Below are 13,387 nucleotides of genomic sequence, written 5' to 3'. Positions count from 1 at the left end.
CAGATATATATAAAGTGCCAATAAGTGAATACTATGGTCTGGATTTAAAAATTAACCGCTGACATGTGCTATTTTAAGTAATATAAATCCTGTGCTCGTGAGATATTTGTAGGTTGTTATAAACAAGATCAATATGAGCATATCCATGTTTTATATGCCAATCTACTTGAGAAGACCAATTAATATCGAACTATTTGTGGTTAAGAGGAATGTATGCGATGTACGTAACGTAACCTAGTTTTTATGAGCACTTGATCGGCAGACATGGCCAGTACGATTATTGTATTGAAAGGAAATGATTAAATATTAGCGAGTTGCAGTTTATTAATGGAAACTCAGGCTATTGGACTGTTTTGACCGTAACACAGAGGTTATTGAAATGAAGTTGAATTTGTATTGTTTTTATATGAAGGTATCGGGAAGAATTGAAATATGAGAATTGCATAATGTTGTTAGCCTTAGGAAATGTGAATTTTTCTCGGCGTAAGCAAAGCCTAGATGAGGTTATTGTGAGTTTCTGTGTCGGTTACGGTTTTTAATATAGAGGTTAACAATGCAAGGGATGGAATTAGGTCATGTTTATGTGAATGTATGTTACAGTCCAAGCGTTATATGGTCGATAAATAGCATTGATGCCAGACATATCGCTAGGTTATTTGTGTATTACATGCAATATAATCTGAATATATGTACAGATGAAGGAACATCGCATAACCAAAAATATGTCTGATTATGTGAATGTAGATCGGTAGAGTAGGTTTTTAACCTAATTTTGGCACAGCGGTGAATAACTTGAGAGTTGGTTTTATATGCAATGGCACGTATTTATGAAAACATTTGGCACAACTTACGCGTTTACAACTGATTGATTATCGTAATGGTAGCACTCTATAGTACGTGTTATGAAGAGACATTTAATATTTGTAAATGTATTTCATTAATTGAAGTTGGCACTTTCCAAGCCTATTACCGATTGGTCAGATGATTTATTATTGTTGAAAATGGTTACGCAAGCAACAGTCATGTCCGTCATCAAGTTGTGATATCGCATCATTAAGACATATACAATGCAATAAAGTATAGAAAGCACCAAGTTCCTTTACTTCAAAATCAAAAACAAATATTGGCGCCCAACAGCACGGCTCACAATAACCTGAGATGTTCAATACAAGCATGATCATAAAAAGAGAAATCCAGAAGTGAAAACAATGTGTCGCAATTGAGGTTAAGCACCGGAGTAAAAATACAACACATCTCGAATTCGTGGAATCATTCACGGATATTGCATTCTCGTTCATAACGAAAATCAGACCGCTGAGGCCAACAACTTCAACGGAGTGCAGCATAAATCAGTAATCAGGCAAGTACGATTCGATGTTACGTACATACAAAGAAGTAAAGACAAGATTTCAAGTTTTTCATTCTCCTCGCCGCTCACTGTAAGAATATCCGTGCGACCGTGAGTCTCTTTGACATATTCACCATCCTTGCTATACATACGCTACTCTTAGACTTAGATTCTAGCCTTTTTCCCTTTAGTGCATGTTCGTAACATAAACATGCAGTGATCAACATAATAATAATGTGAAAATAATAATTGAAGTCCATTGATCCTCCTGTTGTCATAAATATAAAAGATCCATATTCCTTTGTCATATAACCTCAATTCAAAACACGATTCCCTTGAATTTATACATAACCTTCACGCAATCCCTTCGAACTTTCACAGCATAACCTTAATTTCAATATGTCGCAACTAACTAAATTGAAACAATCGCGTGGTCGAGTAAAAGGCACGTTAACAAGAATAATTAAGTCTATTACAGCTGACATGTCAAAATCAGAGGCGAAGGATAAAATTAAAAAATGTGAAGAGCTATGGAATTCTTTTGAAGAAGTACAAATGGAAATAGAGGAAACTGAGATCACTGATGAAATAGCTGCATTACAGTTTGAAGAGGAATGTGAGGGAGAGCGAGAGCTATTTGAATCTATTTATTTCCGCGCAGTTACGCAACTGCAAACGATAATAGATGAAGCAGAGAATGTTCAAAATAATTTACTAGCTGAAATGAACACGGCAGTAAACAACGCTGTTCATCAACAGGAAGTTCCACAACATCATAACAGAAGAATACATAAATTACCAGAAATTAAATTACCGGAATTCAACGTCGAATTCACAAAATGGTTGCTTTTTAAGAACAGTTTTGAGTCAACCATTCATAATGATACTCAACTAACAAATATCCAAAAATATCAGTATCTGATCGGTCTTCTGCAGGGCGAGGCACGCAAAGTCATTCAAGATTTTACCATTTCAGAAGAAAACTACACAAGTGCGTGGAACTTGCTTGAAGATACTGATGATAATCAAATGATGATAATCGAGACACATCTAGATGAACTTCTCAAATTTCCTACAGTTTATAAAGAGAACAAATCTGAATCACTCAGGCAATTACAATTTCGTATTCAAACTCACATGGCTTCATTAAAAGCAATGAAGCAACCGGTACAATATTGGGACACATTGGTTATTCATCTAGCAAAGAAGCAGCTGGATTTCACTGAGCAAAGAGACTGGTAGGAAAGGGTGAAAGGCAACACTCCACACAAGATGGCAACATTGGATGATTTCTTGAAATTTTTAACTGAGCGTTCCCAATCATATATGCTTTTAAATCATAACAAAACCAAGGCATTGAACACGAAGGCAAATCCGAAGGACAAACAACCTAGCAAGAAAGTTGTTATGACGACGTCTCAGGCAAGCTGTAATCTGTGTGGTGGTAGTCACCCCATTTTAACATGTGAAGAATTAATTAAACGATCAGTTGAACAGAGAAGAAAACTGCTTCGAGAAAAAGGACAGTGTCATAACTGTTTGAAGCCAGGACATATTGCAAGAAATTGCAGAGGATCAAAATGCAAGAAATATGGACTTCTTCACAACACACTTTTACATGCTGAGGAAGATGACAAACAGAAACAAAATGTTAAAGAAAATCAAGTGCCCATAAACCTGTGTGTCGAATCTCAGCATTCACCTGCTTCACTCAATATGAGCTTGGCGAAAGGAATAACATCACAAATACTTTTGTCAACAGCTTTAATTGATGTGAAAGATGTTCACGGAAGAAGAATGACATGCCGAGCCTTATTGGATCTGGGATCTCAGTCGAATCTAATAAAGGAAGGTCTGTATAAGAAACTTGGTTTACCGAATGTCAAGACAAACACACAGATCATTGAGTAGATTGTTCCAAAGTGGAAACAAAAAGGATAACGAGAGTACACCTCGCTTCAAGGAATGACGGATTTGAGGTGGAAGCAGAATTTCTAGTTTTGCCAACTATAACGGGACGATTGCCACAGTTGGAGATCAAGAAGGACAAGATTTTTATTCCTAAGGACATTCGCTTGGCAGATCCCACATTCAACAAGCCTGGAGACATAGACATGTTAATTGGTGCAGGACGTTATTGGAAAATAGTCATAGGTCCACCCAAGAATGAAGCTGAAGGACAACCAGCTCTGCAAAACACCCGATTAGGCTGGATTATAGGCGGTGAAATTTTTGAGAACAAAGAAGGATCAACAACAACATGCATGAAAATTAGCAATCAACAATTATCAGATCAGATGGAAAAATTTTGGAAACAAGAAGCAATTCCGGAGATTCAACAATACACATCAGAAGAAAGAATATGTGAAAGACAGTTCACGGACACTGCTTCGAGAGATACAACAGGTAGATTCATCGTAAGGCTCCCTATCAAGCCAGATGTCATCCTCGGAGAATCAAGAAAACGCGCACTAAACAGACTAGAATCATTAGTCAAGAGGTTAAGCAGACACCCCGAACTCAAGACAGCTCATGCAGATTTCATGAATGAATATGAAAAACTAGGACATATGAGCTTGATTGAAAGAAACCAAAATCAAAATGTACCAAATTCATACTTCATACCCCATCAACCAGTGGTACGTCCAGATAGTGACACCACAAAGGTCAGAGTGGTATTTGATGCCTCGGCAAAACATCACTCGGGACATCACTCAATGACAAGCTCATGACAGGACCTAATTTACAGCGAGATCTTTTTCACAGCGTACTTAGATTTCGCAGCCATAAGTACGTCATGACGGCAGATGTGGAAAAGATGTTTCGGCCAATACTCATCCATCCTGAAGATCGAGCATTCCAGCAGATTTTGTGGAAAGAGGAATTTTCAGCCCCTGTGAGGATTTATCAGTTGAATACAGTAACATACGGAACAGTATCGGCACCTTACCATGCCATGAGATGCCTAACTGAAATGGCTAATCTTCATGAAAATGAATTTCCAGCAGCAGCAAAGGCTATTCACGATGATTTTTATATGGATGACTGCTTAAGTGGAGGAGACATTCTAGAAGACGTGATCGGGCTACGGCGGCAAATACAAAATATACTCAAGAGTGGTGAAATGCATTTGAGGAAATGGAGGTCCAACAGCAAAGAGATCTTGCAGGATTTGGAGAGCAAAAGCGACGAAGGGACGAAGGTGAAGCTAGTAAGACTCTTGGACTCCTCTGGGACTCAGCACAAGATTGCCTTCAGTTTCGAGTTGAGCTGGAAAAGCAGTCACCAAGATCCAAAAGAGAAGTCGCCTCCAAAATCGCACAGATTTTTGATCCACTAGGACTCGTGGGTCCAGTATTGATCAAAGGGAAGATGTTGATGCAACACTTATGGGTAGATGGATTTGAATGGGATCAGCCATTGTCTCGAGAGCACCTTCAGATTTGGAATGAGTACTATACGTCATTAGAAAGACTGAACAACATCAGAATTATGAGAAACATAAATCCTGGGAATTGCTCTGGTTCTTTTGATTTGCTTGGATTTAGTGATGCTTCAGAGAAGGCTTTTGGAGCATGCTTTTATGCAGTTTGTCAAACGCAAAGTGGTCTCTACATTTCCAGTTTACTTTGTGCGAAGACGAAAGTATCTCCTTTGAAAAACATTTCGTTGCCAAGACTCGAATTGGAGGCAGCCCTTCTTCTTGCACAACTTGTCAAAACAACAGTGAGTGCTTTGAAAGAAAAAATTGGTCAGATGAGATTATGGAGTGACAGTACAATTGTTTTGGGATGGATCAACACTGAGCCAAGGCTGCTGAAGTCATTTGTGGCAAACAGGATTGCAAAGATTCAAGAAGCCACTGATGCAACCAACTGGAAGCATGTTCCTTCGACTGAAAATCCAGCTGATCTTCTCTCAAGGGGAATTACTTCAGCAGAACTCGAAGATAAAAAGCTGTAGTGGAGTGGACCTTCTTGGCTTCGCACACAACGTCAACAACCAGAGAATTCAGAAGAATTTGAAACAGAACTACCAGAGCTGAAGGTCACAGCAGTTACGTTGACAGCAACATCAACCAGCATTCTACTGAATAAATTCTCGTCATTTCCGAAATTATGCCGTATAGTAGTATATTGTCAAAGATTCATTTATAATTGCAAACTCAAACCGCCAGAAAGGAAAAAGGGTTCACTAGAAATACAAGAAACTTGTAAAGCAGAGAAACAGGTAGTCAAATGGACACAATTAGAAGCATTCCCTCAAGTACTGCATTGCTTAATTAATAATCAAGACCTCCCAAAGAAGAGTCCTCTAAAGTCACTCAGTCCGTTTCTGGATAGTGATGGATTGATTAAGGTTGGAGGAAGGCTTCGTTTTTCGGAGCTAACATCAGAACAGAGACATCCTGTGCTTCTACCAGCAAATCATCATATCACCAGAATGATCATGGAAAATGAACATCGTCGTCTGAAGCATTGTCCCCCTGAGCAACTGCTACATGCAACTCGACAACGATATTGGCCTATCAGCGGCAGAAGAGAAGCGAAAATAATTGTCAAGAGGTGTCTGAAGTGCTTTTGTTACCATTCTGCAGTTCCAGAGGTACGCATGGCAGATTTACCAAAAGAAAGGGTTACGTTAGTTGTTCGACCCTTTGTTACCACAGGAGTTGGACTATGCAGGTCCAATATCTGTAAGAGAAGGCCACAGAAGGGGCCTCATTCATACTTACAAGAGTTACGTAGCTGTATTTACATGCTTCAGTACCAAGGCAGTGCATTTGGAGTTGCTGTCGGAGCTAACGACCGAAGCTTTCTTAGCTGCACTGCAACGATTTACGGCGAGAAGTGGTTTGTGCAAGCAGCTTTTCTCTGATAACGGGAAGAATTTCGTTGGAGCAGCCAACGCACTACAAGATATCCAGTCCTTTTTGGAAAAGGGGTCAACGACCATTACCTCCTCACTCGCTCAGCAGCAGATACAGTGGAGTTTCATTCCTCCCCGGTCACCCCACTTGGGGGGATTGTTGGAAGCAGCTGTAAAGATGATGAAAAGACATTTGCTGACTGAAACACAGGGACGCGTGCTAACTTTCGAAGAAACCTACACTATTCTTTGCGATATAGAGACTGTATTAAATTCACGTCCCCTTACTCCCTTGCCAAATGATCCAAATGATTTAGAAGTCTTAACACCAGCACATTTTCTTCTAAGTGACTCGATCGTGCAACCTGTGCAAAGGGATTTGTTGAGAGAACCCGATAACCGCTTGTCACGTTGGCAGCACTTGCAGGAAATTCGGCAGCGGTTGTGGCAGAGATGGCAGCGAGAATACCTGCAGGAATTGCAAAAAAGCGTCAAGTGGCATGATACCAATCGACGTATTGATGTTGATTCTTTGGTGCTATTAATTGAGGACAGCATCCCTCCTCTAGAGTGGCCCAGAGGTAGGATAGTTCAAGTTCACCCTGGACGAGATGGTGAGGTGAGGGTTGTCACCATTTGGACGGCTGGTGGAACTTTCACCCGAAGCATCAAGAAAATATGCCCTCTTCCCATTGAAGGGGATGACAAGGAGAACTGAATTCAAGATTTCCTGTGATATTTCTAACTTTGTGTTATTTTTCATCCAAGATATAATTTCAATATTATTTTCTTTTAATCATAAAAATATGATGTATAGAGTTTTGTATTAACGCATATGTTAAGAATAAGTATTTTTACAATAGGTATAATATTACACTAGTTAGTTGAAAGAACTCCTTTCAAGGGGGGCAAGATGTTATGAAGAGACTTTTAATTTTTGTAAATGTACTTCATTAATTGAAGTTGGCACTTTTCAAGCCTGTTACCGATTGGTCAGATGATTTTGTATTGTTGAAAATGGTTATGCAAGCAACAGTCATGTCCGTCATCAAGTTGTGATATCGCATCATTAAGACATATCAAATGCAATAAATTATAGAAGCCACCAAGTTCCTTTACTTCAAAATCAAAAACAAACAGTAAGAATACTGGAATTAATCTGCACATATGAATGTATATAATTATAATAAGCTTGATATCAGTATCGATAGGTACATTTATAGTTGCATTGATATTTTTTTAAACCATAATTAAGAAACATATTACTTATCTCCTGTCGTGAAGAAGTTATATGAAAATCCAAACCAAAAATTTCAAATGAGAATCCAGTGGATGTCCCAAAGTAGCCGAAATAATACTAACAGGAAGATATACCACTCCCTCCATGATAAATAAAGAATTATCCCTCTCTTACCCAATGAAACATATTAAAATAATGAAAATGGTTATATGGCCGGATGATATTCAGTTAAATGAATATAATATGATGAATTCAATTATGTTTACCATGAAGATTACGAGTTCAAGAATGATATTATAATATGAATCCAATTTCTTTTCACTATTGCTGATAATTTAATTCCTATTTTAATTATAAAACATTAGCATGCTAATAAATTAGATCTAGGCTTATTTATGTGTTTCTTTTCCCAAAGTAACTTATAATACGTAGAAATAGGATAGTATTAGAGCTATTTAAGGTTAGATGTGCTGAGTAATGAACCTCATATCAGGTTTTCACCTACTTGCGGGGGAATTGAATGACTGATTAGAATCATGACTACTCTTCAACGGAACCTACGACTTTGTATAATTTGAGAGTTTAATGAGATGTTTTACCCTGAGAACCGAATGTATACCTCCGACCATCGTACTTATACATGCGAGAGACCCCCGCGTACATGATGGTTATCTTAGTTCTGGGTCATTTGCAGCCGAGGCATGATATTATGATCGCCCAACGAGAGTTATATGAGTAGATAGGTGCCGATGACAGGAGAGAAGATGGTAGGAAAGGTGTAATACGTAAGTAAGGATATGACGCTGAAGCGAACTCACGACTATGGCAAGATGCTACACTGTAAGTGTTTTTCCAACTCATCCTTAACTTGTTCCAACTAGTGAACTGAATATTTCAAAATGTGAAGTGCGTACCGCGACAGGATGTAACTTTGCATCAACTAAACTCTACGTTTTAACCCTGCGGTGTTTGAACACTTTTCGAGTCAAAAACTTATATATAAACTACTTTTGTTTACCAGGGACTTGCACCTGCTGTGAATTAATATTAATTCTTATTCTTGGAAATTGTAAATTTAATACTCAATGATTGGTAGCGGCTTTCTAGCCTTAATATGTAGGGGTTAATGCAATGTTTTGGCAGGGTTATTAACCAAGCGAGTTGCTGCAAGGATGTGGAACAAACGTTCGTTTTCCATCTTAATTTTCTACTTCTGGGTTATATTATTAAATTAATTTGTTTGGTATTTTCGTGATTTTTCGAGTCCTGTTTTTCTTTTGTCTCTTAATATGTACATGCCTATTGTGTTTGGTGGCCTATGATTGGCCATTTTCCTTAACTACCTAGCGTATTTTCGTTCCCATCGGAATATTATGTTGATTGATGGTGATGCTGATTGTTGATGGATGTTGGTGAAAATGAATTGATTTCCCTGTTATGAATTTAGTATTGTGGGTTGTTTAACCTGTTTTTCTTTTAATTAATTTTGGCATTTTTCTCTCCCTGCTGGCATATTTTCCTACCCTGTGTTGCGGACCTTATTATTATTATTTTGGGGTAAACTAATTCTTGGAAAATTGATCGTAATATTTCAACCTTCCTTGTGGGAGCTCCTTGGAATATACCCCAAATAACGTTTCAGTATCAAGAAAATCACTATTTAAGTACAACTATATAACCATTCTCTAAAAGAGGGAGTGTTTCACTGACATGGGCATGACACATATGAAAAAGATTTCAAAGTCTTTTAAGACTTACTGAAATCAAAAATGAAAACCTCCCTAAAACCAGTAGCTAATTATAATGAAACTGAAGCAAATATTTATTTAAATCAAGAGAACTGGTCAAACAGACAAAGGTCTGCCTACCAAAAATTAAAATTACCAAGTTTCGACAGAGACATAATGTTGTGACTATACTTCAAGGGCAATTTTTAAATCACTAGAAAATTAAGGCATAACTGGAATCAAAAGTTTCAAAATATCACCTTGTCCCTGAAAGTTTAGACAAAGAAAACCCTAGTAAAACATTGCCATGATTGAACCAAATATAACCATACTGTAGAACTTAATTCATAACCACTACCACTGCCCTAAGCTGATTGCATTGGAGTATGCGAAGCACATCCTTCAATGTACAAATAAGCTCTGTCCCACTTGTAGCATTATAATGAAGTTAGACATTATTATCAGGATCTCGACATGTTCATTAAGGTATTATTGTTTATAAGTTTTATATTCCGTATTGATTGGATTCAATGTAATAGATAAGAAAAATGTTCCACCGATCAATACATTTATTGTGGATGAATTATTACACTAGTACCGGTTTCGAACTATCTTGGCCATCATCAGCTAGCACACAAATTTACAGTCATGGGATAAATTACAAAGAAGTTACTTAAGAGCATCCGGATGTCTGATAAAAAATGGAAGTAAAATATATTGCAGTATGTTGTGTTAAAATAGCTCTGATTAAAAGTAGTGATGGCTAAAATAAACTAAAACCTATTGATTGAGCATGGACATGAGTACATAAACACATTAAAATATATATGCCACATCATAAGACACTAAAAATATATAGCACATTAAACACATAAAAACATGGTATATTTTAAAAACGTCTATTAATAATAATAATGCTGATAATAATGTCTAACTTCATTATAATGCTACAAGTGGGACAGAGCTTATTTGTACATTGAAGGATGTGCTTCGCATACTCCAATGCAATCAGCTTAGGGCAGTGGTAGTGGTTATGAATTAAGTCAATTCTATAAACTCAAATTTAATAGACGTTTTTAAAATATACCATGTTTTAATGTGTTTAATGTGCTATATATTTTTCGTGTCTTATGATGTGGCCTATATATTTTAATGTGTTTATGTACTCATGTCCATGCTCAATCAATAGGTTTTAGTTTATTCTAGCCATCACTACTTTTAATCAGAGCTATTTTAACGCAACATACTGCAATATATTTTACTTCCATTTTTTATCAGACATCCGGATGCTCTTAAGTAACTTTATTTGTAATTTATCCCATGACTGTAAATTTGTGTGCTAGCTGATGATGGCCAAGATAGGTCGAAACTGGTACTAGTGTAATAATTCGTCCACAATAAATGTATTGATCAGTGGAACATTTTTCTTATCTATTACATGTTCATTAAGGCTCATCTCTACCCCATTTAATCCTTCTAACCTGAATGGGTTGCATCGACCCAGATTTGATATTCAATTGCTTGTAAGTAACAAAATATGAACTGTATATGCCAAAACACTTGTGTATTTGTTCATCTCCTTTAGTAGGTATTGACATGATTTAAAAATATTTTTCAGTTGCTGACTACTCTACCAGTTCAAAAAATTACATATATGATGAATGGATCAAATGGACATATCCATTAATATCAATGCTGCCCTACATGCTGGTCACTACACAAACAATGTTGGACTACCTCCACGACTAGGGAGTGCTGCATTGTTTCTGTGATCAAATATGGCTGGTCATCAGCGGTTAATGAGAAATCTAAATGAAATATATTATAAGAAATTAGTGAGAGTAAACATGAAGAGGAAGCTGATGATGCATTGGCTGATCCTGAATTTATGTTTTCCAAAAAACTGATGACGATCACGTTTCTCTGGAGGGAGAAGAAAATGACGAGCTCTAAGTATCTGGTTATAAACTACAAGATGAGATTGACTCTGTACAAAAAGAAGTGTACATATCTCGAAATGGGACGGAATGGAGAAAACAACCATATTGACAATCAGGTGTAAGGTACGTTCCACATTCAGCAGAACCCCTATTTAATGAATTTTTATTGTTAAATGGGGGTTAACATATATTGTGCCATCATACGTTATTTACACAATGACAGCAATAAAAGGAGATATCTACATTATACACTGTACTGTAGTTACAGTTTGTGCTTCATTTTGACAATTTTTTGTTGGTGAATGCAAATCTCTTCATTTTAAGGTTTTTCTTATAAGGTTATGCATGATTTTTCATAAAAGGCAGGAAAGATACCGAACTCACACAAACCCATTAAAATTACTACAGAACAGCAATCAGTTTGTTTAAACATTGTTGCGGATATTTTCCAAGCAGCAGCCGACTGATTAGCATGTATTTTCTAATTCCAATAGACTGAACACCCATATTACATTTCCTTCTTAAGAACTGCAATAGCATCAGTCCAGAGGATTGTTGCAAACATTGCCAGTTTCCTATTTCAAGCGGCATCACCTAACCTAGGTTTCAATTGCAAGAAATCAGCTTCATTTCCCGTATCAAATCCTATTTACAAAGAAACAGTAACAGTAAAAATGTCCACCTATTTGATACTTATATTTGCATTAAGCAAATCAATTAATCACACACAGTACATGTTTCATTCCATTTTGAAACATCTTCAGCTGTATTACATTGCTTAGGTGAAAACATTAAGTATTTATCAGATTAAGAACATCTCAAACAGGTACCTTGTTTTTCTTAAAATCTACATAAATTTAAAATTTGATATAAATTAAAATCAATGTGGATGGTTGAATGGGGTGGTGAAATGAGAGGGAAATGGATCTGCTTATGGTTAGCCTATTTTTAAAAAATCTATTCACTTGAACAGATGTTGTAAAAAATGTTTCCAGCACTTTTATCACCAAAATATTCTGCTTGTCTTCTAATAAAAAGTTTTTTGAAAATATAACTTTCATTTGTCACCGCCCTGAATATTACAAGGTGTTCTCTTTGTTTGCTCCTTCAAAGGTGATTGCTATTTGTTTTAAATTTACAAAAATATCTATTGAATTTGGTTAGTTCAGGATCCCTGAAGCTGATTGCTGTTTTACTATTAATAAAAGAGCTTCCCCATAGTCTTGTTGCTAAAATCTACTATGTCCTTGGAGGAGCACAGCTAATGCAGCCTTCAACCCCATTCAACCATCCACATTCATTTTAATTTATTGCAAATTTTAAATTTACGTAGATTTTAAGAAAAATAAGGTATCTCTTTGAGATATTCTTCAAAAGATAAATACTTAGTGTTTGCACCTAAGCAATGTAATACAGCTGAAGATGTTCCAAAATGGAATGAAACATGTACTGTGTATGATTAATTGATTTGCTTAATGCAAATATACATATCAAATAGGTGAAAATTTTTACTGTTATTGTTTCTTTGTAACATAGGTTTACCGTGCACATTTTATAAAAATAAATTTCAAGCTCCCTGTAGAATAATAACAATTTTACTATAAACATACAAGGGAACAGCCATTCTGAAATTTAACAAGATGCGCAAGTTCATAACCTAACCTCTGAAATTAATTATGCACACCACTGTATCTTGAGAAGTATCACATTCTTACTTAATTTCAGAACATAGTAAATTAAGGAATCTTTTACTTCAGCTTTTATTTCTAAGAGTTAACAAGTACTGTCATTGCACTTATTGCAAAAATATGTTATCCCAATGTTTAATACACCAGTCTGTGTTGTGAGAAGACCTCAGACTCACTCAAGATCAATTCACTCATGCGTAGCAATGAATCAACACAGAAGACAATTGATCGCATTCAATATAAACCCTGGAGTAGAGTGTATGAATACTGGTAATGGATGAAAACTAACATGCCTGAATTTGCCTGTGATAATGGATGAAAAGGATTCTCATTGTATTGTAACTAAAGGATATTGCACAGATTAATACAGGAATTTTCATAGATTATAATAACATTGTCATTAAAACGGGGGTTCTGTTCTACTACATCGGCCGCGAACAGATGTCAATCAGAGTCAGACATCTCACTTTAGCTCTAAATGCCCATGCTCCAAATTCCTCTTCTGCCTTGAATCATCCTTAGCAAGCTTATGACGTCTTTTGCAGTGGTTCTTAATGTCCCATAACCAAAATGAA

This window comes from Anabrus simplex, chromosome X (genome assembly GCF_040414725.1).
Source record: "Anabrus simplex isolate iqAnaSimp1 chromosome X, ASM4041472v1, whole genome shotgun sequence".
Lineage (NCBI taxonomy): Eukaryota > Metazoa > Arthropoda > Insecta > Orthoptera > Tettigoniidae > Anabrus > Anabrus simplex.
The sequence above is the reverse complement of the archived record's forward strand: the minus strand, read 5'-3'. Positions refer to the sequence as shown.